The 27371-nt window shown below is 40.5% G+C and overlaps 1 protein-coding gene across 9 annotated transcripts in view; it reads right to left on the bottom strand.

Annotated features, from left to right (window-relative positions):
• Positions 1-27371, bottom strand: part of DLGAP2 (DLG associated protein 2) — a 705175-nt gene that overhangs the window by 463027 nt on the left and 214777 nt on the right. For 2 of the 9 annotated variants that reach the window (XM_074947775.1, XM_074947773.1), the window contains exon 1: positions 8363-8537. The exons of 6 other annotated variants lie outside the window; for them this stretch is intronic. The gene's annotated coding sequence lies outside the window, so the exon portion shown is untranslated. Of the gene's footprint in view, positions 1-8362; positions 8539-27371 lie in introns of those variants that run through there. One more of the 9 variants, XM_074947770.1, reaches the window with a different exon arrangement.

Here is a 27371-nt window from a genome sequence, read left to right as displayed (position 1 = left end):
GAGCTACTGAAGTCCTCAAACCGTGGTTTAAAGACTTCAAGGAGCAGAGAATCCTCCAGCAAGTGACCCGTTCCCCATGCTACAGAGGAAGGTGAAAAACCTCCAACGCCTCTTCCAATCTGCCCTGGAGGAAAATTCCTTCCCGACCCCAAATATGGCGATCAGCTAAACCCTGAGCATATGGGCAAGATTCACCAGCCAGATACCCAGGAAAGAATTTTCTGTAGTAACTCAGATCCCACCCCATCTTGATGTCCCTTCAATTCCTACATTTCTGTGATTCTACAATAAAGGCATATTAGTGCTTGCTTACTGAAACACAAACGTACACAATCATACAGTCCTCTATTCTCACATTCATAGATTTAATAGAAATCAGTCAGGATCTGGACAACATTGTGTTATCTGGGAGTCAGGAGAACAATGAAAGGCAGCTCCTCACTGCACACAAGTTCACATGAGGGATGTGTGAGAGTGGTACTACTTAAAGCTTCAAAGGAATTAGGAAACAAAAGGACTGCAGGAGGTGTTATGCATATTTCAAAGGTGCCTGATCCCAAGCCCACTGAAGTCAAAGGGAAGCCCATAGTCATTTACATCTACAGTACACATGGTGCTTTTTAAGCCCTTCTACATTCTTTTCAGAGGCAGAGTTGCATTACAAGATTGGATTGAATCAGGAATGGAACAAGGAAGCTGGCTCCCATAAAACTACTCTGGATTTTCAGTACATGAAAGAAGTGTAAGACTCAATCCTACCACATTTACATGAATAGTCCCAAGGAATTCAATAGACTACATATGTGGGTGCTACAAGATTAGATACTAATTACACAAAATGATTTTATGGCTGTATATACGCGTATTTTTGCTAACTGAAAAAAAATACATGCTTAAACGTAAGTTTAAACAGAAATTGACATCCGTTTTTGTTCATTTTGTTACTTCATCATCCCAACTCCCATTTATCTGCTTGATCCATCTACTGAATCCTGTCTGATAGCTAAATTGTAAACTCTCTGGGGCAGAGACTGTCTTCTTTGTTATTTGTTTGTATGGGGACTAACACAAGGGGGCCCTAATCCTTGATTTTGGGATTCAAAGGTGCTTCTGTAAAAGAAATCAAAATAATAAACAAGTTTCAGAGTAGCAGCCGTGTTAGTCTGTCTCCGCAAAAAGAAAAGGAGTAAGTCTGGCACCTTAGAGACGAACAAATTTATTTGAGCATAAGCTTTCGTGAGCTACAGCTCACTTCATCAGATGCATTCAGTGGAAAATGCAGTGGGGAGATTTATATACACAGAGAACATGAAACAATGGGTGTTACCAATACACACTGTAACAAGAGTGATCAGGTAAGGTGAGCTGTTACTAGCAGGAGAGCTCGGGGGGGGGGGGGAGAACCTTTCGTAGTGGTAATCAAATTCCACCATGATTTCAACAATTTCCATCCCACCATCAACCTCAGCCTGGACCAGTCCACACAAGAGATCCACTTCCTGGACACTACGGTGCTAATAAGCAATGGTCACATAAACACCACCCTATACCAGAAACCTACTGACCACTATGCTTACCTACATGTCTCCAGCTTTCATCCAGACCACACCACACGATCCACTGTCTACAGCCAAGCTCTACGATACAACCGCATTTGCTCCAACCCCTCAGACAGAGACAAACACCTACAAGATCTCTATCAAGCATTCTTACAAGTACAATACCCACCTGCTGAAGTGAAGAAACAGATTGACAGAGCCAGAAGAGTACCCAGAAGTTACCTACTACAGGACAGGCCCAACAAAGAAAATAACAGAACGCCACCAGCCATCACCTTCAGCCCCCAACTAAAACCTCTCCAACGCATTATCAAGGATCTACAACCTATCCTGAAGGATGACCCATCACTCTCAAAGATCTTGGGAGACAGGCCAGACCTTGCTTCCAGACAGCCCCCCAACCTGAAGCAAATACTCACCAGCAACCACACACCACACAACAAAAACACTAACCCAGGATTCTATCCTTGCAACAAAGCCCGTTGCCAACTGTGTCCACATATCTATTCAGGGGACACCATCATAGGGCCTAATCACATCAGCCACACTATCAGAAACTCATTCACCAATGTGATATATGCCATCATGTGCCAGCAATGCCCCTCTGCCATGTACATTGGTCAAACTGGACAGTCTCTACGTAAAAGAATACATGGACATAAATCAGATGTCAAGAATTATAACATTCAAAAACCAGTCGGATAACACTTCAATCTCTTTGGTCATTCGATTACAGACCTAAAAGTGGCAATTCGTCAACAAAAATCTTCAAAAACAGACTCCAACGAGAGACTGCTGAATTGGAATTAATTTGCAAACTGGATACAATTAACTTAGGCTTGAATAAAGACTGGGAGTGGATGTGTCATTACACAAAGTAAAACTATTTCCCCTTGTTTATCCCCCCCTACTGTCCTTGTCAACTTCTGGAAATGGCCCACCTTGATTATCACTGCAAAAGGTTCCCTCCCTCCCCCCACCCCTGCTGTCCTGCTGGTAATAGCTCACCTTTCCTGATCACTCTGGTTACAGTCTGTATGGTAACACCCATTGTTTCATGTTCTCTGCGTATATAAAATCTCCCCAGTATATTTTCCACTGTATGCATCCGCTGAAGTGAGCTGTAGCTCACGAAAGTTTATGCTCTAATAAATTTGTTCATCTCTAAGGTGCCACATGTACTCCTTTTCTTTTTGCAGATACAGACTAACACAGCTGCTACTCTGAAACCAATAATAAACAAGTTGCTCTAGTTGTTGCAGCTATATCAAGAGACATAAGATTGAAAGTTTGGCCCCCAGAATCTCTCTGAAACTTTTCATCTGAGGACAGAATGTGGGCATGTGACAGACATGTGAGAACTGCAGTCTTGAATCATTGGTCACGTGAAGTCTTATTTAATGCTGGCTACAATATAGTACACTATATGGCCTCAGTCTTCAGTCAGACATTGTCATAGTTGGCTTTCAGTGTCTATTTGGTGGTTGCTGGGAGAAGTGAGGGATAGAAAATCCGGACGTTTTTGTATTGTGTTAATTCAATTTGAAACATTATTTGGGAATTCACAAAATCTAGGCTGCCAAAACATTTGGGTTGCAATATTTACAGAAGGGACACCACCAACTTCACCTACTCAGTTCAAAAAAATTAAAAAGGCATCCACTATGAGTTGAAGGTACTTCACCTGCAGAAATTTGTGGTAATACAGTCAGATTTTCCTGTTTTAAGATGTTTTCTCGTTTCTGCTGCTGTGTGTAAATACCTGCACAAACAGGGGGAAACCAAATGACTGTACACAGAGAACAATAAAGCTGACTAGATACAAAGGGCTGTCAAATACACCAACTGAACAAACAGAAAAAATATTTCTTTCATCTCTTTCAATTACTTCTATCAATTGGAGGCACAAAATACATCTGATACAAGTGTGAATACTGACCTGACAGTGACCTGTTTAAAGAGATACTGATAAAGATGACAGGCTAAAAGTGCAACTAGAAAAGCAGTTTGGGCTAGAAAAGTAAATTCCATGGAGAACTGTGCAAAGAGGCCAAAAAATTCTGTACACAGTCAAATGTAGTGCTTACTTGCTTGAGTCCTCATTCATCTGAATGGGACTATTCACAGTAGTAAGCGCTGCACCTGGTAGTGCAAGCTTGCAGATTTGGGCTATCTCTGAGACAAGAGTTACCAACCAATCGCACTCTCTTCAGTGAGCTGAAGGTTTACTTCCCAATCATGGAGACGCACAGGAATGAAAAGACTCAGCGCCACAAAGACAGAAGGCATCAGACTCCATGCATTGCTACGCTGCCTTCTGCTTCCAAATTGTAGCACGGCTCCTTCAAGAGCCACACTGCACTACCTTTGCTTTGGGTTCCCCTGCAGCTGCACAGTATTAGCCGTAGAATGAGAGTTAATCTTGCTTCATACTACATTAATGCCTGCTTGCAAACACACTGGTTTCAGAAAGGGTGAAATATAGGTGAAAATATATAAACCAGAGAATGGCTGGTAACCCTATCAATCATCTCTTGCACCAGTACCCCACAGAACTCCGGCAGAGTCCTAAGGAGCTGCAGGTGGATGATGCTACAGCCTCAAAGCTCCCCTTTGTGTCAGCTGAGGAAATCTGCTCTATCTGACTCCCATAGCAACACTCACAGAAGTACAGGGCATTAAGCATCCATTTGCTTTGGTTCACAAGAGCGTGCATCACGCCATCCATTCACTCTGCCTCTTCCCCTCTTGTGAGCAGGATTTGTATACAAAGTCCACAGAGTTCTGCTCTTGGAAAATTCCAGTAGCCTGTCTGCTCATAAGAATAGTTCCAGGCAGCTAGCAGGTGAGGAGGAAGGACAGTATCCATTAGCCCTGCAATGAAAAATAATGTATTGCCCTCATCTTGATCCCAATGAAGTCAACAGAACTTTTGTTATCAACTTCAGAGGGAGCAGGTTCGGGCCCTCTGTGTCCAGAATTTGATTCGGTGGGTCACCCACCAGATTACCTAAGATTTATACACACTGTTGCTGGTCTCATTTTGGAGTGGTTGATAGAATGATCAGGATCTAGAGGAAATGTTTGTTACCATACAACAACAGGTTACTAAGAGGCAAGTTTAATTTGGGATCTACCAACCAAGAGTGTTTTTCTAAGAAACTGGACGTTCCTGTACAATATGCATGTGACTTTCAGCTCTGGATTTTTTTTTTATGGTCATTGGTCATCTTTAAAAGCTTTACAACTTTGCCATTGTAACTAATTACCATTACTTCTTCCTCAGATATTGCAGTAATATTTATTACAGTACTTGAAAATAGCATCTGTCAAGATTTTAATGGTGTCCACTGCACAATTTAATTTCACTACAATAAAGCAATATATGCACTACTTTGTGGCTCCTTCTGTCTTCCCCTAAATGCTTTATGGTGGTTGCTTGATAGTAACAGACCCATTACCCAATTTTTCCTTTGGCAAGATACTACTAAGAAGAATTACTAGCTTGGTAAGCAGAATAACTTTGTTCTTTCCTGTATACTTAGCTGACATTAATACTGTTCTGTATGATTTTCAGCACCTTGTCAGTCTTAATATCCATTTTGTAAATGTCGAAGACAGTTAAATTATATCCGAGATACAATTCATGCTAGACCTATGAATACAAATATTTCATTGCTGAATTTATAAATATTTCCTAATGTACAATGAGAAACCAAAAACAATGTAATTAAATTTAACTGCAGCCTTTCTGGTCAATAGTGTATGGCCTACCATGTACTCTACCCCTGGAGACAAATGTTTGAACCATGCTAATAAAAGTAACACCAGTGGTTACATGGTGTATATGAAATTGACAGCCAGCGTAAAATGTCTTTCCGTGCAATCATATTATGCTGTCATGTGTATGAAGAGCTCCCCTTTGAAATGAGTATGGAAAATTAGCAAACATTGTTACCCTCAAATATCTCATTATTATTTAATATTTATATTATGGTAGCACCGAAAGGCCAAAAAAAAGCTGGGCTCATATTTGCTCCTTCATGTGTGAACATAGCTCTTTTATGTCAAGAGTTGACCAGGGGCCTCTATCAGAGATCACTTACCCCAGTATTATCCTAGTGTAATTCCAATGCACTTACTCTTGATTTACTTTGGTGTACATTGGTGAACTAAGATCAGATCCAGGCCTTTGTCCCCTAAGAATATATTTAAATTAGAAACTCTGCAAGTTGTTGTTTTGATTTAAGCTAAGAGCGGCCTTAGAATTAAAAAAGCTTAATTTTTTTTTTTACTTTCCAAGTGCATAAACCCCAAATTTTTCAGAAAAATATGGTCAAGATACAACACAGCTTCAAAGAATACTTATGAATAAAACCTATGGAATCTCTTTAATATGACACAATCTATAATATATAGCTGTATGACACTTGGGTACAAAATTTCCTTACCTGACATAACTGTTTTGAAATGTGGATCATTGTATATGCTCTTTGCATGATTACTGATTAAGTTCCCTGTATCTGTTAAATATTTTTCTTTATGCATAGTATTAAAGCAATAATAATATGAAGTTAAAAAAAATAACATGATTGCATAGCTTTCATTCATATGATCTTCAGAATAGTAACTGTTATTCTAATGATCTTGGTTTACTTTGTATTTCATAATTAATAAGCTGTTATCAAATAATTTTCTATTGCAAAAAGGCAATGAAGTATATATCCAAAATTGCTATCAATCTTAATTTCTTGAAAATAAAATTTTAAAATTGTAGATAGTTTAACAAAAAAATCAAATTGTAACTTGCTCAAAATTATTTTTTCTAAAAGATACACTATATCAACCACCTTTTACCTCAGATTAGATGAACCAGGATACATAAAATGTTGCATGCCAGAATTACAAAGTATGTAGCAGTGTGACATATAATAAATGCAGAAACTGAACTACATCTTTTGCTTAATGTAGATGAATGCAGTCTATGGAAATTCCTTCCTTTTCTAGATCACTTTAAGATGTATTTACAATGAAATAACTTTCACAGAATATATTTAGAAAGCCAACTCTATGCATGTTTTAAATTTAAAAATAGTCTTTATTTGGGGAGATGTTAGCAAAAGCGGAAGGTAATGCCTGACAGTAATCTGATGCTTAATGTGCTTATGAGCTGAAGTAATTTCACTTGCCTTCCAGCATTTCAAACACAGTATATGCAACGTAAAACTAGATACCTAGGGCCACAAATTTTGTCGAACATGTAGATTTTATAAATCTAGTAAACATTATTTAACTGCATTTACATATCAAAGCTTGCATTTTAAAATGTACTGTATTGTGAGATGAATAATCATGCTGATCACTTGTTGCTAAATAAAGAGCACAGGAAATGACTGGAAAGCATGCTAGATATTAATCCTATGAACGACTTATGAACAAATGTAAAGCACTGATATTAATGCATGTTTACAGAATAATTACTCAGCTAGTGCATATATCAAGCCTTCCCTAAAACTTAGCAATAGGAATGAAAATAATTGAAGGCCATTAAAACTTGTGAATATATGACAATTATCCTATAGCCTTGTTTTTATATATATAATACACAGTTTACTTCGGTTTTCTTGATCACTAAAGAGGATGCCTTTTGCTACTACATCCCTGTACAAACCTAAAAAAAGAGAAGCTATTTTAGCTAGATACTTGAGAGTTAATTAAAAACATGGGCAGTGTCCATAGTATAATTTTACTAACAACTTTTGATAAGTATAATCTGGTGTGTCAGTGCTAAATATTCAAGACAGAAAAAATGTCAAGTGTTGAGAAGCATGAGCCATGAAAAATAGCTGTGAAGGATGCACATAAATTCATACATATCAATCCATCCAGACACCACTCACTTGTTACAAAGTTTCCTCATCCTAAAGACCCTACTGAATGAATTTTACCAGAAGAGACCTAGCAACCTAGTGATCCTCCAGACCCCTACTTAAACATATTTATTCTAAAATAATCTTTAGATAAAATTGTAACCTTCACTATACGATTAATATATCAGCTAATTCGGAGTACTACATTTGAGTGCACTGACACTAGTATTTTAGGTTCAAAGCTTTTTCAAGAGTGTTTCTTTTAAATAGCATATTTTTACCAGTAGTGTTTCTATAATATGAACCAACATAGCACTTCACAGCATACTAAATCTGCCTTTTCTCTTTTATCCCATTTAGAGCAGTTGATAAGAGATACTACTGAATCTTCTTCTGCACTACAGAGAAAACTGCCTTTTGGTAAGGCTTTTCTTTTCACAGCTTTCAATAAAATAAAGGGGTTTGTACCTGCAGGTCCTTATATTTACTAATTCCCATCAGCAACACATCTACTTTAACAGAAGTATCAAAACAAAATGATTCTTGCCTTACAAATTATTACAGGATTTACTGTAATGAAGGTTAATACTGGACTGAACTTATTTTATTTTAGTATCACATGTTTAGTTCTAGACTTCTTTATGTGAGCTGTTTTCCTATTTACCGCTACAATTAAGGTATACCATGTAATGCAGCAATATTATAATAAAAAATAATGTAGCAAAAGCATTTTCCTTAAAGACAATACAAGCCTATTGCTTGCATGGGAGAAAAAACATGGTGCAAAGTACTTGGGGAGGGAGAAAGAAAGCATGTATTGGAAATTAACTAGTTTCAGGATAATTAATACATTATTTTCTGACTGATAAAATGGTGTTGAAGAAAGTATAAACTGAAGGTAAAAAAGTAAGAAATGAGTCATCTTTGACTTACCGTCTTAAAGACTAATGATGTATTACAGGCAGCATCCAAACACAGAGCATGGAGCTTCTCACAAATCAGAAAAATATGCAGTCAATGAACAATTCAAATTCATTGTAAAAAATGCAGGCCAGAAATCAAAGTATGTATCCAGGGATCTGGTTACTCACAGCTTTGACTTGCCTGCTAGAGAGCTCTGCAAAACAAGTATACTGCAGCAGTGTGGCAAGCATAGGATTGCAATGCATGTCCCATATATTCAAGCATAATAGAAAACATGGTCTGGAGCTTATTCCATGTGGATGTGGGCTTTGTTTTGTGTAGGCAGAAAAAGGAGGGTTTTTTTTTCAGATAATAGAATTGGAAATGAAGATTTGTCTTGATTATTGTACAATATGATTCCCCAGGATATCAATTACATAAAGCAGGTGCCTCTGTCTCCTGTTTTCCAGATAAATACTTGTAATCTCATTTAACAAATGATCCCTATTTAGACAGGAGCCACCTATTGTGATGATATCATTTGCTCTAGTATCCATAAATGGACAACTTCCTACACAGCATCACGGCCCCTGACAACACAAATCTTGATAACATTGAGGGGGCAGGGTGATTGATGGGGTCCCATCAATCTACAGCAGCTTCTGCTGATGTGATATCATGAATCCTGCATAATCATCCACAGAGCTGCAAATGAAGAAGAAACTGCCTGGTGGAGCTCATTTAAAAAAAAAAAAACCTTTTAGAAAAGTGTTGAAGGCAAATAAGATAAAACCACTGGCACTTTCTCAGAATCTTCATGTTTTCAGGGAAGCACTGGGGAGTTTAGAAAAGCAAAATCCATTAGTGGTTAAGATGTGTAGGTGACAGTTTCTTTTTAGCAAAGTAAGAAATATTGTATTTCTTGTTTCTAGCGACTGCAAAATATATATTGACAGCAAAAGTACCAGTGCTTCCATGCTGCACAAATATTAGCCATCCTTATGGAATATTTTTAGGACTCTGCCTGGCAGTGCTATTTGCTCAGTAGATAAACTTCTAATAAAATATACTTAGACTGTTTTCCTTTTGTGTTTCAAATTCGTTCAGATAGCTTGATTTGGTTAAAACTCTGATTGCATCAGAGCAACGCTCAAGCTGAGATTTGCTCAGCAAAGCATTCTGTTAGACATGTTTATTTGTGAAATTTTATGGTGGAGGTCACAGCTAGCTAAAATCAGTTGCCACTTTGCCGGTTCCACATATGGCCCCACTGGTTTCAATAGGACTGTTTGTGGAGTAAGGTACGATTCAATGTGACTAAGGGTGTTGCAAATGGGCACATGGTGGGCAAATCAAGATTTGAGGGGACAATTAAAGTAAATGGTAATGCAGGGTGTTCTTACTCTCCGTCTCTTTTTTTTTTTCTTTTTTTAAGTCTAGTGGCTCGGTTGCTAACAATAGGTAGACACAGTTTTTGTACTTAGTAACTGCTATTCCTCTGATCAACGATTGATGAAAATGATGAAATACAAACATTCAAGGCAGAAAAATGTCAAGCATTGAGAAGCATGAGCCACAAAAACTAGGTATGTAAAATGCGCCTTAATCCACACATCCATCTTTAAAAAGGCAAGGGATTGACAAGATAGCCAATGGGTATCTTCCAGAATCTAGCTTAATTGCCCCTGTGCCAAAAAGACCAAGAAGTGGCTCAACGCCTCTTTAGTCCATAAACAGAAGGCTCTATTTCCTGCCATTCAAGACAGTGTACTAGGACCCATCTACACTATGTCTTGAGCAATGCATATTACAAACACATTCAAGATGGTTAAGCATGTTTTCTCTGAAAATACAGACAATGCCACTGCAATAATAAACATAGTTGTAGCTACAATAAATTCCACATCAGTGTGTCCAAGCTTTTCCTCTAAACAAAAAAGCTAATGGGAAAGCATTCAATAGACTTTTGCACAGTTTCTTAACACAGTTATAGCATAATTAGTCATAACTGTTTAAATATGGAGCCATACTTGAAAATTGCCCATTGATAATGGGTAGACTGGTGGCCTTTTAAGAGATTTAATGAAGTATCTTCGTTTCCATGAAAAGCTTTATACCTGTCAGTTATGCACATCGCTACCTCTGAAATTATGTGTTCCTATTACTATTACCCTCATCTTCTTACGCATTCCCTCCATTGTGTACGACACTTGCCTGTTGCATCTTGGTTTTTTTAGATTGTAAGCTCTGTGGGGCAGGGAGTGTCCTTTACTATATGTTTGCACAGCACTCAGCATCATGGGGCCCATATTACAAGCAGTACGGCAATAAATAATAACATGTCAGACATGACTAACAAGCTCTGTGACTCACAGCAGGGCTACGGCCACGTCCTGCCCACACCAGTGCTCCCACTGTTCTACCAGTGAAGCTACACTAGTGGTATTGAAATGTGAGAGATTTCCTCAAAAATGTCTAATGTAGACATGGCCTCACAGGGTTCCAAGTGAAGTAGACAAAGATGTCCATCTGAGAACATTTAAGGGTGATTTAAACACTGGTAAGCGCTTTCCTTCTCATCCTTCGTTTACTGATTGTTTGCTTTTGGCATTGCTTGTCCTCATGTTGCAGCTAGTTCCTCTTTGCTCTGGGTGTGGTGTACAGGCAATGGCAAAAATGCAGCCTTGACAGAGGCATCTGGGGATCATCACACCTTAGGCTTGGTATTGAGATAACATTGGGAGGAAGCAGGAAAGCATTACATTGGGGTCCAGAAGACACTAATAATTTTCATGCATTTCCATGATAAAGTGTGAAGAGAGGCAGTTAAGGAAAAAATGGGACATATGTGGGTGTAAGAGGGATGCAAGACTTCAATTTCTCCATGGCCTGAAAACTGTCGTTTTGGCCTGGTGTGAGATTACAAAATGGGAAGGGGAAAGCAGCAACCTAAAATGAAAGTTTGTGAGAGCACCATCATCCACAGAGTAGCCTAAGGAGAGGGCCCATTAAGTGTTTCATGATAAAGATTCTCTGAAGGATATGCCAGAGGTAAAATGAAAATCATTTATTTTCTTACAGCTGGAGCACAATATAGGGTTCCTTGTGGCACCTGAGCCAAGAGACACACATATCACACATCCTGCCACGTTACATTAAACTGGTTTTGTGCTCACCAGCAATACATAGCAGCAGCAGTACATGAGAGAAGAGACTACCTCCTTATTTGCCTTCCTAAGCAAGGGTGTATGCCAAACGGAGTTAAGGAGCAACACTGGCTCTGGGCCTTGTTGGGGAAGCCCAGATTTAGCAGTAGGTGAGAGGCAGAACAGTAGGTAGCGGTACCACATCCTGCTGATTGCTGTCAGACAGACAGCAGTTAGGGTAGGCTGGGCTGCCCCACTTTGAAGGAAGAGATGAGACCATTTGGGGGTACTGAGAGGAAGAGTTCAGGTGAAGGATTAGGCTGGGAGGCACAGTCACTGCATTGAAAAGGTATCTGGGAAATTCTGTCTGAGGGGAATGGTGATAAATCAGACCAAGTAGAATTGATTGAACAAAAAGATTCTCATAAATGGTAAGATTGTACAGAACATAAAACAAGATCCTACCCCTTTAAGAGCAAGTGGCTTTCTTCTGTCACAACCCCAAATGTAAAGCAGTACTTCAGTCAAGCTCACAGCAACACTGTCCATTGTCCACCTCTGATCCTGTCTCTGGATTTCCTTTCTGCCCTTCCTTCCATTCAGGTTTGTCCTTTTCTAGCATACTTGGGAATTAACTTTGTCCCCACATTTGGGCCAGCCCATAAACCTGCATGGATGATTTAGTTGGGGATTGGTTCTGCTTTGAGCAGGGGGTTGGACTAGATAACCTCCTTAGGTCCCTTCCAACCCTAATATTCTAGGATTCTATGATTCCTGCACTGGGGGTAAGCAGCTTGAACCTTCTTGAAATTTCTACACCCTACACTAAGTATAACTTATGACTTAAGTGGTGATGAGTGTCCAAGGCAGCACTGTGGTGACTATGAGCTGATCCCTACATGTACTTGGCTCTCTGAGTTTATGAACTTGAAGGAAAAGATGAGAACACCTGGGGATACTGAGAAGAGAGTTCAGTTGAAGGATTAGGCTGGGAGTCCACTTTGCTTTGAGGAACTAACACAAAGCATCTCATGCCCCATAAGTTTCCGAAGCTCCATTCTAGTAGGGAGGAGAGAGAGCAAGATATTATATCCCAGCCTTAGCTTCCAAAATACACACATTGACATGTCCAAAAGCTAGCTGCTTTTGAGAAGAAACAGAAAGATCTGCTGCAGTGAAATGAGGTTTATCTACTGAATTAACTGAGAGGAAAGGCTGCCATCCCCAGTAGGTGCCATTGTAACTGATATTAATTAGTTTGGAAATAGAAATATTGCAACAAGCAGAAGTATACAACATATGATTTAAAACACACACCACATTGGAATTATTTACTCTTAAACTGCAAACAACCAGTAGTAATAAAAATAAAACAGAGCTCCTCACATCATCCAGTTACAAGTGCACAGTATGAGAACAATTACTGTGCACTATGTGAAATTTGATGCTTCCTTCTTTAATTGTATTACTAAAGACACCTCTTATTTGTGACTATCAACTAGAAACAGGCAAATTGGCACATGGAAAAAACCTTAGGATATAACCTCCACCTGTAATCTTTTCTCATTTCTAGAACAAAATTGAAGTTTTATCACGGTTCCTGAACCTTCAGATTTTGTAAGTTGTTTTCACATTTGGTTTCCAGCCAGGACCAGAAATATCCTGTAAAGGGTATTTCTGTGATTTCTCTAGCTAGGGGTAGACATGTCAGAAATCTCTTGCGGAAGCCTGTTCTTCCAACGTTTCAGCCCAGCTTAGTGGACACATTGGGTTCAGATAACACCACAATGAGGTATACCTGCATTAGGCACGAAAACTTAAGCAATGCTTACACAAACCTACATACTGGACCTTCTGGGAATCACCATCAGAGCTTTAGTATGAACAAAGGGACATTTTCAAACTGTTCAGGCCCAAATGTAATTTACTTTAACACTACTATGATGTTGGGGAACAACCTCTAGTTTCTAATTATTTTTCAAACCTCACTATACACATATTACATAAGTGTTATAATATCCGGTAGGAAAATAAATTACTTTCAATCTTCTACATGAATATTAAAATAATGGAGAATAAAAACCATGCAAAAAACTGCAGATGGAGCAATGAGGTATTTAGTTTTTGCAAAACCTGGCTACTACAGTCTTAAAAATCAAGAAAAGCAGCAGGGGTTTGGATCTAAGTCCATTTTACCTAATTCATTAATAAACAGTAATGTTACTCTCCAGTTAAAACTGAAAGCACAATTACAATGGGCTATCTTGTGTCATCCAATCTTCAGTGGAATTTTCCTATTGATTTGGAAAGGGAGTTTTGTTTAAACACTCAGGGGACAATATGGCTTAAACGTCCATTTAAACTGCCTCTGAATATAAACAGTAACTAATACAGCCTCCTACAACAAACGTCAACACTGTTATTGAGAGAAAGATATTGCAAAGAGGGGGGTCCATAGTCATTGTAACATCTACTAAAAAGCAGTTTTCAGCTGCAGGTGAGCCACTGATGATCGCCTGCTTCTACAGGTCTTGGTGCTGTTGCATCGTTCCTGATAACTGCTGCTGTTGTGGCAAGACAGTCCCCCCAGGGACAGCAAGAGGGTCTCTAAAAAGCTAGGGCTCTGTACATTGATGATCAAAGCCATACTTTCACCCCATCAAAGAACCAGGCTGATGTGATGTCATAAACTTGTGCTGCTCAGAAAGAGGGTAGTTATGTCTTGGGATAGCTAGGGTTTCTTCATCCCAGCCTCTGTCATTACCCAGCGGCAGTGTGTTGCTGTAATTAAGCCCGGAAGTGATGAATATGTGGATTACATGTCCTCATTCAACAGGAGGAAGCACAATTTACTGGCCAATCAAAAAAGGTAAAAACAAAACAAAAAAATCCTACCATATTCCTGGCCATTCTGTTATATAAGCCTCCAAGAGCAGAAGAGAATTTAGAAGACTCAAAAAACATGTAGCACCATGAAAAAAGGAGGTCAACCATCTTCAATCAAAGGTGGTATTACGGTTTTGGACAACTCTTCAAAATATTTTCCTCTTCTAACCAGCATCACCTCAGTCTTACGAGGGTTTCACTTAGAGATTGTCTCTGTTCCTGCTAGTCTAAACTTTTTCTTTTTCTTTTAAAATTTGCAATCTGTTTCCTTGCAGAAACAGGCACTAGGCTACTCACAATCATTATTAGGAAAAAAAATATGCCACTCACTCACCAGGCCTGCCCTATCATGTATAAATTTACAATGGTCAAGATAAAGCCTTACTATGTTTAAATTTCAGTCATTATTAAAATGATCCATAACTGAATTGAAGCATTATTTTTAGCCAGCCTTACAAATAGTTTTCACAGGTAACATTACTTCAGGCATCCCTGGATTGGGAATGTTAGCTTTGCCTACCCACTTGCAGAGCTTCCACTGATCTGAGTAATAATTACCTGAGGTTACCTGTGCCATGTGCTCAGGGTATATAACATTTTACAATCCTGACCCTTGTCATGCAACTGTGTTCAGGAAATAAAGACCAGTATCTTATCAGCGCTCCTATGTGCTGATTTATTATACCCTGGATTAACTGGGTAGTTCAAAGGCTTAAAAGGAACCTCCAACAGTGATTCCTGGTGAAACCATGGCTGTCTTTCTACTTCTCTTGGGGCTTTCTACATGTTCCCCTCCTTGAGTGCCTTTCTGGGGTAATTAGACAGTGACGTCTTTGGTGGAGGTGGAGGAAGAGGGGGGGTTCTGATGTGGGACAGGGAGCTGTTGCTAAAAAAGTCATTCTGGTTACGACGGAAACGTTTTGGCATAGAGGAAAATCCTCCAGCATGACCTAAAAGTGATCAGACTCTGGTTAAGTATCGTCTCTTCTGGAATTCTGCTCCCTTGACCAAGAATGCCTTACCCTCCAGCTCTCTCATGTTTCAGCCTAGATTTTGTGAACTGCTGACATTCACTGCGAAGTGCTCTGGCTTGGCCTCACGATGAATTAGAAGATGTTGTAAATCGGTGAAAGGGCCATTGCCATTTCTCCAACAGGACGCAGAGCTGGTGCAGATTCATAAGAGTTTAAGTGCAGAAGTGACCATTAAGAACATCTAGTCTCTATGTCACAGGCCCTTAAATTTCACCCACTTACCCCTGTATTGAGCCCAGTAACTTGTGTTTGGTTAAAGCATAACTTGTGGTTTGGCTAAAGAATATCTAAGCATGTAGCTTTAGAACTAATCAAAGACAGATGTTTTGATACAGAGCTGATTCCTCTCAGCTACCAGATCACATTCGGATGGTACTGGAGACAGCAGACATCTTGGAACACTGGACAGTAAGGCTGCAGCTCTGGGAAGCAGAGGAAGCTCCTAGAACCTGTCCTGAGGGAGCAAAAAGGAGCCTTTCACTTGAGACTCAGGCAAACTTCTGGTTTGAAGAGAGAGCTGGAGGATACATGGATCCAGCCTTGGGAAGGTAAGGCCTCAGACAGGCTTGAGTATGATACCAGAGAGAACGGACTCAGGACAAACAGTGTGAAAAGAAAGGGCTCTGAGGAACCCAGTAAATGGCCAGAGGTAGCTAAGGAGGTGGGTTAGGGGTCAGTAGGGCCAGAGGATGGAAGCAGGCACTGGTTCACAGTCCAGCCTGTAGTTATCACTGTTAATTTTGCTATGCACTAACAATGTAATCTATTGCTGTTTAGTGTAATCCCCTTACCTGCATTCCCTTTACATTGTGTCTGACCTCATCTCTGCCAGACTGTAAGTAAAGCTCCCTGCTTGTTTTGTGACCTCTGCAGAGAGTGTCCTTCCTGCATGAAGCCAGTGAGTGTTAGGTGTCTACATGGCTGTAACCGCTGGAGCACCTACAGCACTTGCCTCCAGAGTTTGTGGTGCGGTTGTGACTAGAGTGACTCAGGACATTTAGTCACAGCTGAAACATTTTATGGAGATGTATGTTTTGACAAAGCTTTCATCAGGAAGTTGGGAGGGAGGGAGAGAGGAAGGGAGCAAGCAAAAGTGTGAGCTCATGCTCTATAGCCTAGTGGTTAAGGTAGTGGTCTAAAATAGGGGAAACCCAGATTCTAGTCCCCCTACTGCCTCATTCAGAATGGCTTGGGATGAAAATCTGTGCTCTGAATGTGAAAGGAATATAAATTACAAAGCCTCAAAAGTTGCTGTGATGTGGAATTGTCATCCTCTGCTCAGCTACAGTCATGGCTACTGGCTCTAACCAATTTCTGAATACGACTGCTTGCTCCAGCCTATCAAAGAAAGGGTGAGATCATTTATTTAAGTCAAATGAGGTAGAATCCTTCAGCTGGTCTGGAAGGGAAAATGAAGAACAGTATTTTTATTTGTTTTGTACACCTGTGACTGAAGACACTTTTGAGAGGCAGTGTGGTCTAGTGGATAGGCACTGGACTAGGCCTCAGGAGACCTGGGTACTGAGCTTGCCACTGACCCACTGTGTGATCTTGGGCATGTTGATTCATCTCTCTGTGCCTCTGTTTCCCCACACAACCTTTATCTTATCTATTTAGTTTGTAAGCCCTTCAAGACAGAGACAGGGTTTGTATAGTGCCATGCATAATGGGGCCCCAGTCTCTGTTGGAGCCTCTTCAGGACACTGTGATACAAACAACAGCAACAACTTTACACTCTGCTTATTTATCTTCTATAAATTTGAGAGGTCACATTTTAAAATATCAGCAAGTCAATGTTACACTCCTCAAAGGCCAATCAACCCACTGTGATTTGTTCAAGAGAGTTTTCCAAAGCTTCTGAAATTGGGACAGAAATTATAGAAGGTGAAGTCGTGGTGCTGAGAGGGGATGCAGTGCACTAGTTCCTTTAATTATTCATTACAGAAAGTGAATTATGAAGCAAATTATTTTGGGCAGGTTTTAACCTTGCAGTCCTCAAAACAATGCATCAGTATTAGGGTGTGCACTTTATTGCTGCCTTACTGAAACACACACCATGCATGGATCTGTGGATGACAAATGTCAAAACAGTGAATAAAGCCTGCTAAAACTTGCAACACAATATTTAAAAAGGAAGGCTATTTTATCATGTGACTTTGCTTTACTGTCTTAAGAACAAATAGAACCATACCGAATGCTGCATGTGCTACTTACATGCTTTCAGAAAAGAACAGCTACCGTTTTCATGACAAAGTCTAAGAAAGCTGTGGTTATTTTGTTTCATTGGGTTTTAAAAGCAAAAATAAAAGGCATTCATGAAATCCCATGGCAATGAAATCCCATGCTTTATCATTTTTGGTTCACCTACGTATTTGTTTTTACAGCAGTTTGTTCCCAGTCCAAATAATAAGCTTTTCAGTTTGAGCCACAGTAGTTTTCTAACCCATTTATGAGTTGTATCACTCCAGAGACTTCTAGCAGAAACTATGATGGCTGAAATGTGCAATAAGAAGACTACTTAGTGGTGGCTACTGAAAATAATCCTGTTATTTCTGGCACAGCAAACAAAATAAAGGCATGCATTTCACCAAGTCCTGTGTGTCTGTAGAATGATAAAAGGAGCTAGACTCTGCCAATAATAGCAAAAAGGAACAACAAATGAAATCCTCTAGAAATATTACAGAATAGCCTCATGCTGCAAGTATCATGGGGAATCTGGCTACAGGCCTACGTATAATATGGCGAATATACTGGTTTCATTAATAGATGATCTGTCCCTGACAATGGACAAAGGTAAAGTGTCCATGCTATTTTTTATATATCTGTTGGTAGCTTTGAAACCTTTGATCATGAGGGTTTTTTGACTAGACTCGGAAACCTAGCACAGTTGAGTTGTACTTCTGTGATTCTAATCCTTTGGGGACAGGACACTTATACACCTGAACCCACTGTATCACATTGTTTGTAATGGTTGCCCAAATCTGTTCAGGAAAAGCTCACTGATTTTTAAGTTGCTAGGATGTTGCAGACTAGGACCAAAGAACACTGGCAATGCTTATATGTGCAGAAGTCACTATGGTTACTGCCCGCACTCACTATGCCTAGAATGAAATCCTTCATTTTCATAAGCATTAAAATTCAGCAAATGTACCAACAATATTGAAACAGAGAGAAACATTCTTCATGTGATGCAGCTCTTTTAGCTGTGTTGCTTTTATCATTTTAAGTTAAGTCTTTAATCAAAATATAGTTGTGTATATATATAATTATTTTATGCCTGTTTAAAGTGAAAAGACTTGCATTAGAAATCTTGCAGTGTGAATACCTCATTAGATGCAAGTTTCAGCACTCAAAGATGAACAGCTCCCAGTTGCTGAGAATATAAAATCTGCAACCCAGGAAATATTTCATGTGTAATGCCAAATAAGTAGCACTAGTTGTGGCTTTGGCATGCTGATTCAGAGTAAATGCTCATAATAATATAGGAGTACTTTCAGTCTAAGGGTATGAGCCTGTGCTGTGGGAAAAGTTAGTCTTGGTTAGTTTAATTGTCTCTTGTAATGAAAAATAAATGTATAAATCTAGAATCAAAACTTTAAAACATTACTAGGACTACAAATACATCTTTGTTTTGCTCTATTTTTGGTGTCGGAGTGACTATTTTTTTTAATCTTCTTATACGCATTACTTCATTTGCTACCTATACAACATCCACTGGTGGGGTGTTTCACAAGGTTTTGTTCTCACTTTATACTCCAGAAAACCCCATACACTCTGATTAAGTTGTGTACACTAGCTGAATCCTTCATGGACGCTAAAAATCTTTCCTTACTTTTTCTCTTCCACTAGCTTCTTCTCATTGCAGTTCCTCTCAGGATGCCAAATGACTTTGCTGACCACGATTACCTGTTATTCTGAAAACCGGACTAAAAAACAGTCACCACATGCCTACATCTAACTTGGTAACCTATGCCACCAAATCCTTATTACAGCAAATTCTCTCCAGCAGAGGAACAATGGGCTCTTAAAATTTTCTTTATCCTTCTCTAGTTTTACTTTTCCTTGAAAGGTAGTTCAAGGTCTTTGTACATTAATTTATACCACTGAATTGGAACTTCTTGGTTTCTATGGTACATGGAGCCTGCAGATGAGATGACAATCTAGGAGTTTCTAACAAAAAGAATGTCAAATCAAAGGCGAACAAATGGCTTTGCATTATACAAAATACAATTTTTTGCATAACTTTCCACACTTAACATGAGGACATCTCATGTGTTCTTCCACAGAATCATTTAAGCAGAATGCATTAAATTGCCCTGTTCTCCTTCAGGCAGTAAAGCTAGGATTCACAAGTTCGGCATGAGACATACAAAAAGGTTCAATAACTTATTAGTAGACAATTAACAATTACTATATTGAACTACATTTATAGATATTTAACTACTCTACCATCACAATAGCGCCTATTCTAATAGGGCTTTCACACAGCTTATATGTGCCTCCCTGGGGGGCAACTCACATTTCCCTCCCAGATCCCCCCTCCCCCATACACACACACACACTACATGCATTCTCCTTGTGGTATTGCTCACCCCAAGCATTCAAGAATCATGATTAGCAGCGCCCCCCACCACCAAAAAAAATCACGAGAGTGGCTTAAAAATCATGAGAACGTTCTAAAATAATAAATTTTGGGTTCTATTTGCCTTGGCTCATGATTCCAAGCTTTTCTCAACCACCATGAAGGCTAGAAACTTACTTGTTTTTATTTAAGGAAATTGAAATTCTCATGTAATCACCTGAGTTCAGCATCGTGGACACTCAATGTCACAAGAAATCATGAGTAGGAAACACTCTACTTTTGACGCATAAATCCTATTACTGTTCATGGCAGTTGGGTAAGTCAAGGGGGAACGTATTATCCAGAATTTCAAAGTGGCTCAGCTATTAGTGAAGAATAGCTGAATGCATGGACTGTGTTTACAAGCTTCAAGGAAAAACACACCACAATCTGCCTACCTGCTGCTGCCTTTCATAAGGCTTGGCACCAGCCAGCCAAACTATAGTACATCTTCACTATAAAACCCTTCATAATTACAAATCTTCGGCTATAACGAACCTGGTCCCTGGATCCTAACTACAATACTGTACAAAAAATGGCTTCTGCGCATGCATGCACAATTTTTATCCAGTGCTTCCGAAAAGGAAGTGTCACAAAAAATCGCATTGTGCCTCTGAAACAAAAGCGTCACAAAAGTATGAGCCGGTCCCCCAAAGCGAAAATCAATTTCTGTTGCAGCAAAGCTAGAAATGATTGATCATTTGAAAAAAGGAGCAATGTAGGAGATCTCCATCGTGAGGATGGGCTATCAAAAAGCACAATTGGAACATTAAAAAAAATAATCTCCAAGCATTTGTCCATAAAGTCAACACTGACAAAGGACTGTCACAGAAGAAATTAAGAGAATCTGATGATGATGCACTAGATGAAGCAATCTTGTTGTGGTTCCAGCAGTCCAGAAGCAATGGTAATCCTGTATCTGGACTGAGCATCTGCAGAAAAGCAAACATCCAGGCAAAGCAAATTAATCCTGAAACAACATTCAAAGCATTTGATGGATGGCTGTGGCAACGTCAAAAAAGACATGGCATTTGGGAACTGAATATTGTTGGTGAGTCCTGTTCATGCAATGACAAGGTACGGGCAGCTTTCTCCCAAAACGAAAGCAACTTTTGTTAGAAGGAGGTTATACATTGCAGCAGATATACAATGCCGATGAAACAGGGTTGTTTTGGAAATGTGTGCCTGACAGGACATTTTCCCAGAGGGCAGATATAGTGAAGGGATATAAAGTGCTGAAGGAAAGGGTGACATTTCTGTTCTGTACATATGCAAGTGGAAGTCACAAAATTATCCCGCTTTGCATCAAGAAGTCACAACAGCCACAATGCTTTCATCACATTAATATGAAGTCACTTCCAGTCAGTTACAAGAACTCCAGAAAAGCCTGGATGACGGGGGGAAATTTTAAACAGTGCTTTTTTGAAGACTATGTCTGTAGTGTTAAGAAACATCAATGTCAAGTGCATCAAAATGGAAGAGCCCAGTGACTCCTGGACAACTACCCACACATCTCCCTGCAACCCACTTAGTGACATCTGATGGAAAAATTAAAGTTGTCTACTTACCTAAAAAGACAATGTCAGAAATCCAGTTGATGGATGGTGGGATTATTGCAGCATTCAAGAAGCAGTACAGAAGAAGGCTACTGAGAGAAATCCTAGTCACAAGGAATACAGGCTATGTGACTTTTTTGACATCCTTCACTCTGAAAGATATGATATATCTTGCAGCTGATGCACGGTCCAGGATTCATTCAGGAAATGTCAAAAACATTTGGAACAAGACATTAGGACCCTCCCTGCAAACTGTCAATCAAGATGCAGAAGTGCTGCAACTGGAAAATGACAACAATGAGCAACTTCTGTCGGATGTCCGGACGCTTCATTTGCTGGATGGCGTAGAGAATCCTGAAGCTGTAGTGAAGGACTGGCTTCATGTGGATGATGAGTGTGCAGTGACCACCATGCTGACAGATGAAGACATTGTTGACAAAGCGTTGGGAGCTTAGATGCCCAGGAAAATGAAATTGACGAGGCAAACAAACCAGCGCCCTCTGCCCCACTTGCATTTGGGGCAGTTAAGGGGTTAGAGGCTGCTCTTGCATGGATGGAAAAATAGGATTTGGAGGCAATAAAAATCCTACAATGCTGGTTCTCCAATTGTGAGGTAACTCCCTTCTCTTCATGTGTCAGTATAATAGCATCTGTAATTTTCACTCCATGCATTTGAAGAAGTGGGTTTTTTACCCACAAAAGCTTATGCCCAAATAAATCTGTTAGTCTTTAAGATGCCACTGGACTCCTTGTTGTTTTAATAAAAATCCTGGAACTCCATCCAGTGCTGATGTTAGCTCATACAGCTTCCATGCAACCATTATGGCAAAGAAACATTGATTATTTTTTTTAAAACTGAGACTCAAATCAACATTTGGACTTTTTATTTTTTGAACTGAAACAAAACTGAAAATGTGTTGATAAACTTTTACATTTTTCACATTTGACTGGTTTTGAATGTTCTCTTTCAGTTTGGGATTTGTGGTTTTTTTGTACTGTATTCTTTAAGGAAATAATGCAGAATACTGGATGCATGTTACAAATAGTTATTAATTTTTATTATTATTATTAATTAATTCAGCTAACGTCTTTATCCAAGGTAACTTCATTAAGTTACTCCAGCAATTTATCATTCGTTTTGATTGCCCTTTCATTGTAACGAATCCCTGGCTATAACGAACAAAAGGCTTGGATCCCAACAGGTTCATTATAGCAAGGGTCTACTGTAATTTTAAAAGCTACAACAAATTACTTCTGAAAAGCTCTCTTTTTTAGCATTTTTCAGCAGATATGAATAGAATCATAGAATCATAGAATCATAGAATATCAGGGTTGGAAGGGACCCCAGAAGGTCATCTAGTCCAACCCCCTGCTCGAAGCAGGACCAATTCCCAGTTAAATCATCCCAGCCAGGGCTTTGTCAAGCCTGACCTTAAAAACCTCTAAGGAAGGAGATTCTACCACCTCCCGAGGTAACGCATTCCAGTGTTTCACCACCCTCTTAGTGAAAAAGTTTTTCCTAATATCCAATCTAAACCTCCCCCATTGCAACTTGAGACCATTACTCCTCGTTCTGTCATCTGCTACCATTGAGAACAGTCTAGAGCCATCCTCTTTGGAACCCCCTTTCAGGTAGTTGAAAGCAGCTATCAAATCCCCCCTCATTCTTCTCTTCCGCAGACTAAACAATCCCAGCTCCCTCAGCCTCTCCTCATAAGTCATGTGCTCTAGACCCCTAATCATTTTTGTTGCCCTTCGCTGGACTCTCTCCAATTTATCCACATCCTTCTTGTAGTGTGGGGCCCAAAACTGGACACAGTACTCCAGATGAGGCCTCACCAGTGTCGAATAGAGGGGAACGATCACGTCCCTCGATCTGCTCGCTATGCCCCTACTTATACATCCCAAAATGCCATTGGCCTTCTTGGCAACAAGGGCACACTGCTGACTCATATCCAGCTTCTCGTCCACTGTCACCCCTAGGTCCTTTTCCGCAGAACTGCTGCCTAGCCATTCGGTCCCTAGTCTGTAGCGGTGCATTGGATTCTTCCATCCTAAGTGCAGGACCCTGCACTTATCCTTATTGAACCTCATCAGATTTCTTTTGGCCCAATCCTCCAATTTGTCTAGGTCCCTCTGTATCCTATCCCTCCCCTCCAGCGTATCTACCACTCCTCCCAGTTTAGTATCATCCGCAAATTTGCTGAGAGTGCAATCCACACCATCCTCCAGATCATTTATGAAGATATTGAACAAAACCGGCCCCAGGACCGACCCCTGGGGCACTCCACTTGACACCGGCTGCCAACTAGACATGGAGCCATTGATCACTACCCGTTGAGCCCGACAATCTAGCCAGCTTTCTACCCACCTTATAGTGCATTCATCCAGCCCATACTTCCTTAACTTGCTGACAAGAATACTGTGGGAGACCGTGTCAAAAGCTTTGCTAAAGTCAAGAAACAATACATCCACTGCTTTCCCTTCATCCACAGAACTAGTAATCTCATCATAAAAGGCGATTAGATTAGTCAGGCATGACCTTCCCTTGGTGAATCCATGCTGACTGTTCCTGATCACTTTCCTCTCATGTAAGTGCTTCAGGATTGATTCTTTGAGGACCTGCTCCATGATTTTTCCAGGGACTGAGGTGAGGCTGACTGGCCTGTAGTTCCCAGGATCCTCCTTCTTCCCTTTTTTAAAGATTGGCACTACATTAGCCTTTTTCCAGTCATCCGGGACTTCCCCCGTTCGCCACGAGTTTTCAAGGATAATGGCCAAGGGCTCTGCAATCACAGCCGCCAATTCCTTCAGCACTCTCGGATGCAACTCGTCCGGCCCCATGGACTTGTGCACGTCCAGCTTTTCTAAATAGTCCCTAACCACCTCTATCTCCACAGAGGGCTGGCCACCTCTTCCCCATTCTGTGATGCCCAGCGCAGCAGTCTGGGAGCTGACCTTGTTAGTGAAAACAGAGGCAAAAAAAGCATTGAGTACATTAGCTTTTTCCACATCCTCTGTCACTAGGTTGCCTCCCTCATTCAGTAAGGGGCCCACACTTTCCTTGGCTTTCTTCTTTTTGCCAACATACCTGAAGAAACCCTTCTTGTTACTCTTGACATCTCTTGCTAGCTGCAGCTCCAGGTGCGATTTGGCCCTCCTGATATCTTTCCTACATGCCCAAGCAATATTTTTATACTCTTCCCTGGTCATATGTCCAACCTTCCACTTCTTGTAAGCTTCTTTTTTATGTTTAAGATCCGCTAGGATTTCACCATTAAGCCAAGCTGGTCGCCTGCCATATTTACTATTCTTTCGACTCATCGGGATGGTTTGTCCCTGTAACCTCAACAGGGATTCCTTGAAATACAGCCAGCTCTCCTGGACTCCTTTCCCCTTCATGTTAGTCCCCCAGGGGATCCTGGCCATCTGTTCCCTGAGGGAGTCGAAGTCTGCTTTCCTGAAGTCCAGGGTCCGTATCCTGCTGCTTACCTTTCTTCCCTGCGTCAGGATCCTGAACTCAACCAACTCATGGTCACTGCCTCCCAGATTCCCATCCACTTTTGCTTCCCCCACTAATTCTACCCGGTTTGTGAGCAGCAGGTCAAGAAAAGCGCCCCCCCTAGTTGGCTCCCCTTGCACTTGCGCCAGGAAATTGTCCCCTACGCTTTCCAAAAACTTCCTGGATTGTCTATGCACCGCTGTATTGCTCTCCCAGCAGATATCAGGAAAATTAAAGTCACCCATGAGAATCAGGGCATGCGATCTAGTAGCTTCCGTGAGTTGCCGGAAGAAAGCCTCATCCACCTCATCCCCCTGGTCTGGTGGTCTATAGCAGACTCCCACCACTACATCACTCTTGTTGCACACACTTCTAAACTTAATCCAGAGACACTCAGGTTTTTCCACAGTTTCGTACCGGAGCTCTGAGCAGTCATACTGCTCCCTTACATACAGTGCTACTCCCCCACCTTTTCTGCCCTGCCTGTCCTTCCTGAACAGTTTATAACCATCCATGACTGTACTCCAGTCATGTGAGTTATCCCACCAAGTCTCTGTTATTCCAATGACGTCATAGTTCCTTGACATCACCAGGACCTCCAGTTCTCCCTGCTTGTTTCCAAGGCTTTGTGCATTTGTATATAAGCACTTGAGATAACCTGTTGATCGCCCCTCATTCCCAGTATGAGGCAGGAGCCCTCCCCTCACAGACATTCCTGCCTGTGCTTCCTCCCGGTATCCCGCTTTCCCACTTACCTCAGGGCTTTGGTCTCCTTCCCCCGGTGAACCTAGTTTAAAGCCCTCCTCACTAGGTTAGCCAGCCTGCTCGCAAAGATGCTCTTCCCTCTCTTCGTAAGATGGAGCCCGTCTCTGCCCAGCACTCCCCCTTCATGGAACACCATCCCATGGTCAAAGAATCCAAAGCCTTCTCTCCGACACCACCTGCGTAGCCATTCGTTGACTTCCATGATTCGACGGTCCCTACCCAGGCCTTTTCCTTCCACGGGGAGGATGGACGAGAACACCACTTGCGCCTCCAACTCCTTTATCCTTCTTCCCATGAAATGAAATGGGCCTGCCTTCTGATGAAGTACTATTAATTGCACCGATTGTTGGGTCCAAAACAAATAGAATAGCAATTTAGTACCAGTTTGTCAAAACTGTGTAATTGTGGGAGGGGATCATGCTAAATGGCTAATATGCATTTGGAAAGTGCTGCTCCATGGATTTGTTTTGGTAGTTTTGCTGTCATTCTTCACCTCTTATTTGAACTCCTGGCCTATTTGCAGGGAGAAATGCCAAACAATAAAAGTGTGACTATTTTATGCAACGTACTATTAGCTTTGTAATGCCATGTAATATGCAGCATGTGACAGGCTGGTTGGCATGTAAACATTCTCTTTGTTTAATTAACATGCATGCAATGTATCACAAAAATGCTGCAGCCCTATAGCTTTCATTTGGAACCTAACATCTTGACAACAGACATGACAGGACAGAGGGTGTGGCTGAGATTTTACAAGATGTGGCCCATGTGTGACTTTTAACATTTTGAAAACATGGTCTGGAATAATCCATTATGGAACAACCCTTTGGACTAGCTCTTGTGACAAATATGGATGTGCTTCACTCTGAGTTAGGGATCTTAATCTCTATGAATCTATGAATTATTATTTATGGAGCATTGTACATAACACCACAAATACATAGAAAGCATGGTCCCTCTGTAACATAAGGACTGTGCAGTCTAATACAGACCCACAATTATAGTACATGAGAAGGTAGTACAAAGGGAATTTGGGAATGTCATCATCATGGAGAACCCCACTAACAGGTTAAGAAAAGAGGTGGGTTTTAAGGAAGAAAAACTGAAGATGCAGAGGAGAGGCCACCAGGGGACAAAAAGGAAGAGCTTGTTTCAACGCTGGGCATGAAGCCTGGAAGATGATGCTAAGCAAAATGTGGGATAAAGAAATAAAGGAAGTGGCTACGAGTGAGAACTAGGAGGAGTATAGAAAGCTTAAAGAAGAGTATGTAGGGCTGAAAGCAGAATTAAAAGGTCATGGCTGTAATTGGGGAGAAATGGACCCTAAAGCCAGGTCCACAATGTCCAAATCTGCATGGAAGACAGAGGAAAATTTGTAATTGTATCCATTGACATGCTCATGTATGGTAATTTACAGGCAAAAGCAAGATTTCACCTGTAGTAATTATATATTTGTAGTCATCTTTATTGTAACATAAGTGGACAGCTCCATCTAGAGGGCAAACAATCCTTCAGCTGTTCAAATTTTA

This window comes from Natator depressus, chromosome 3 (genome assembly GCF_965152275.1).
Source record: "Natator depressus isolate rNatDep1 chromosome 3, rNatDep2.hap1, whole genome shotgun sequence".
Lineage (NCBI taxonomy): Eukaryota > Metazoa > Chordata > Testudines > Cheloniidae > Natator > Natator depressus.
This window is presented reverse-complemented; position numbering and strand designations above follow the sequence as displayed.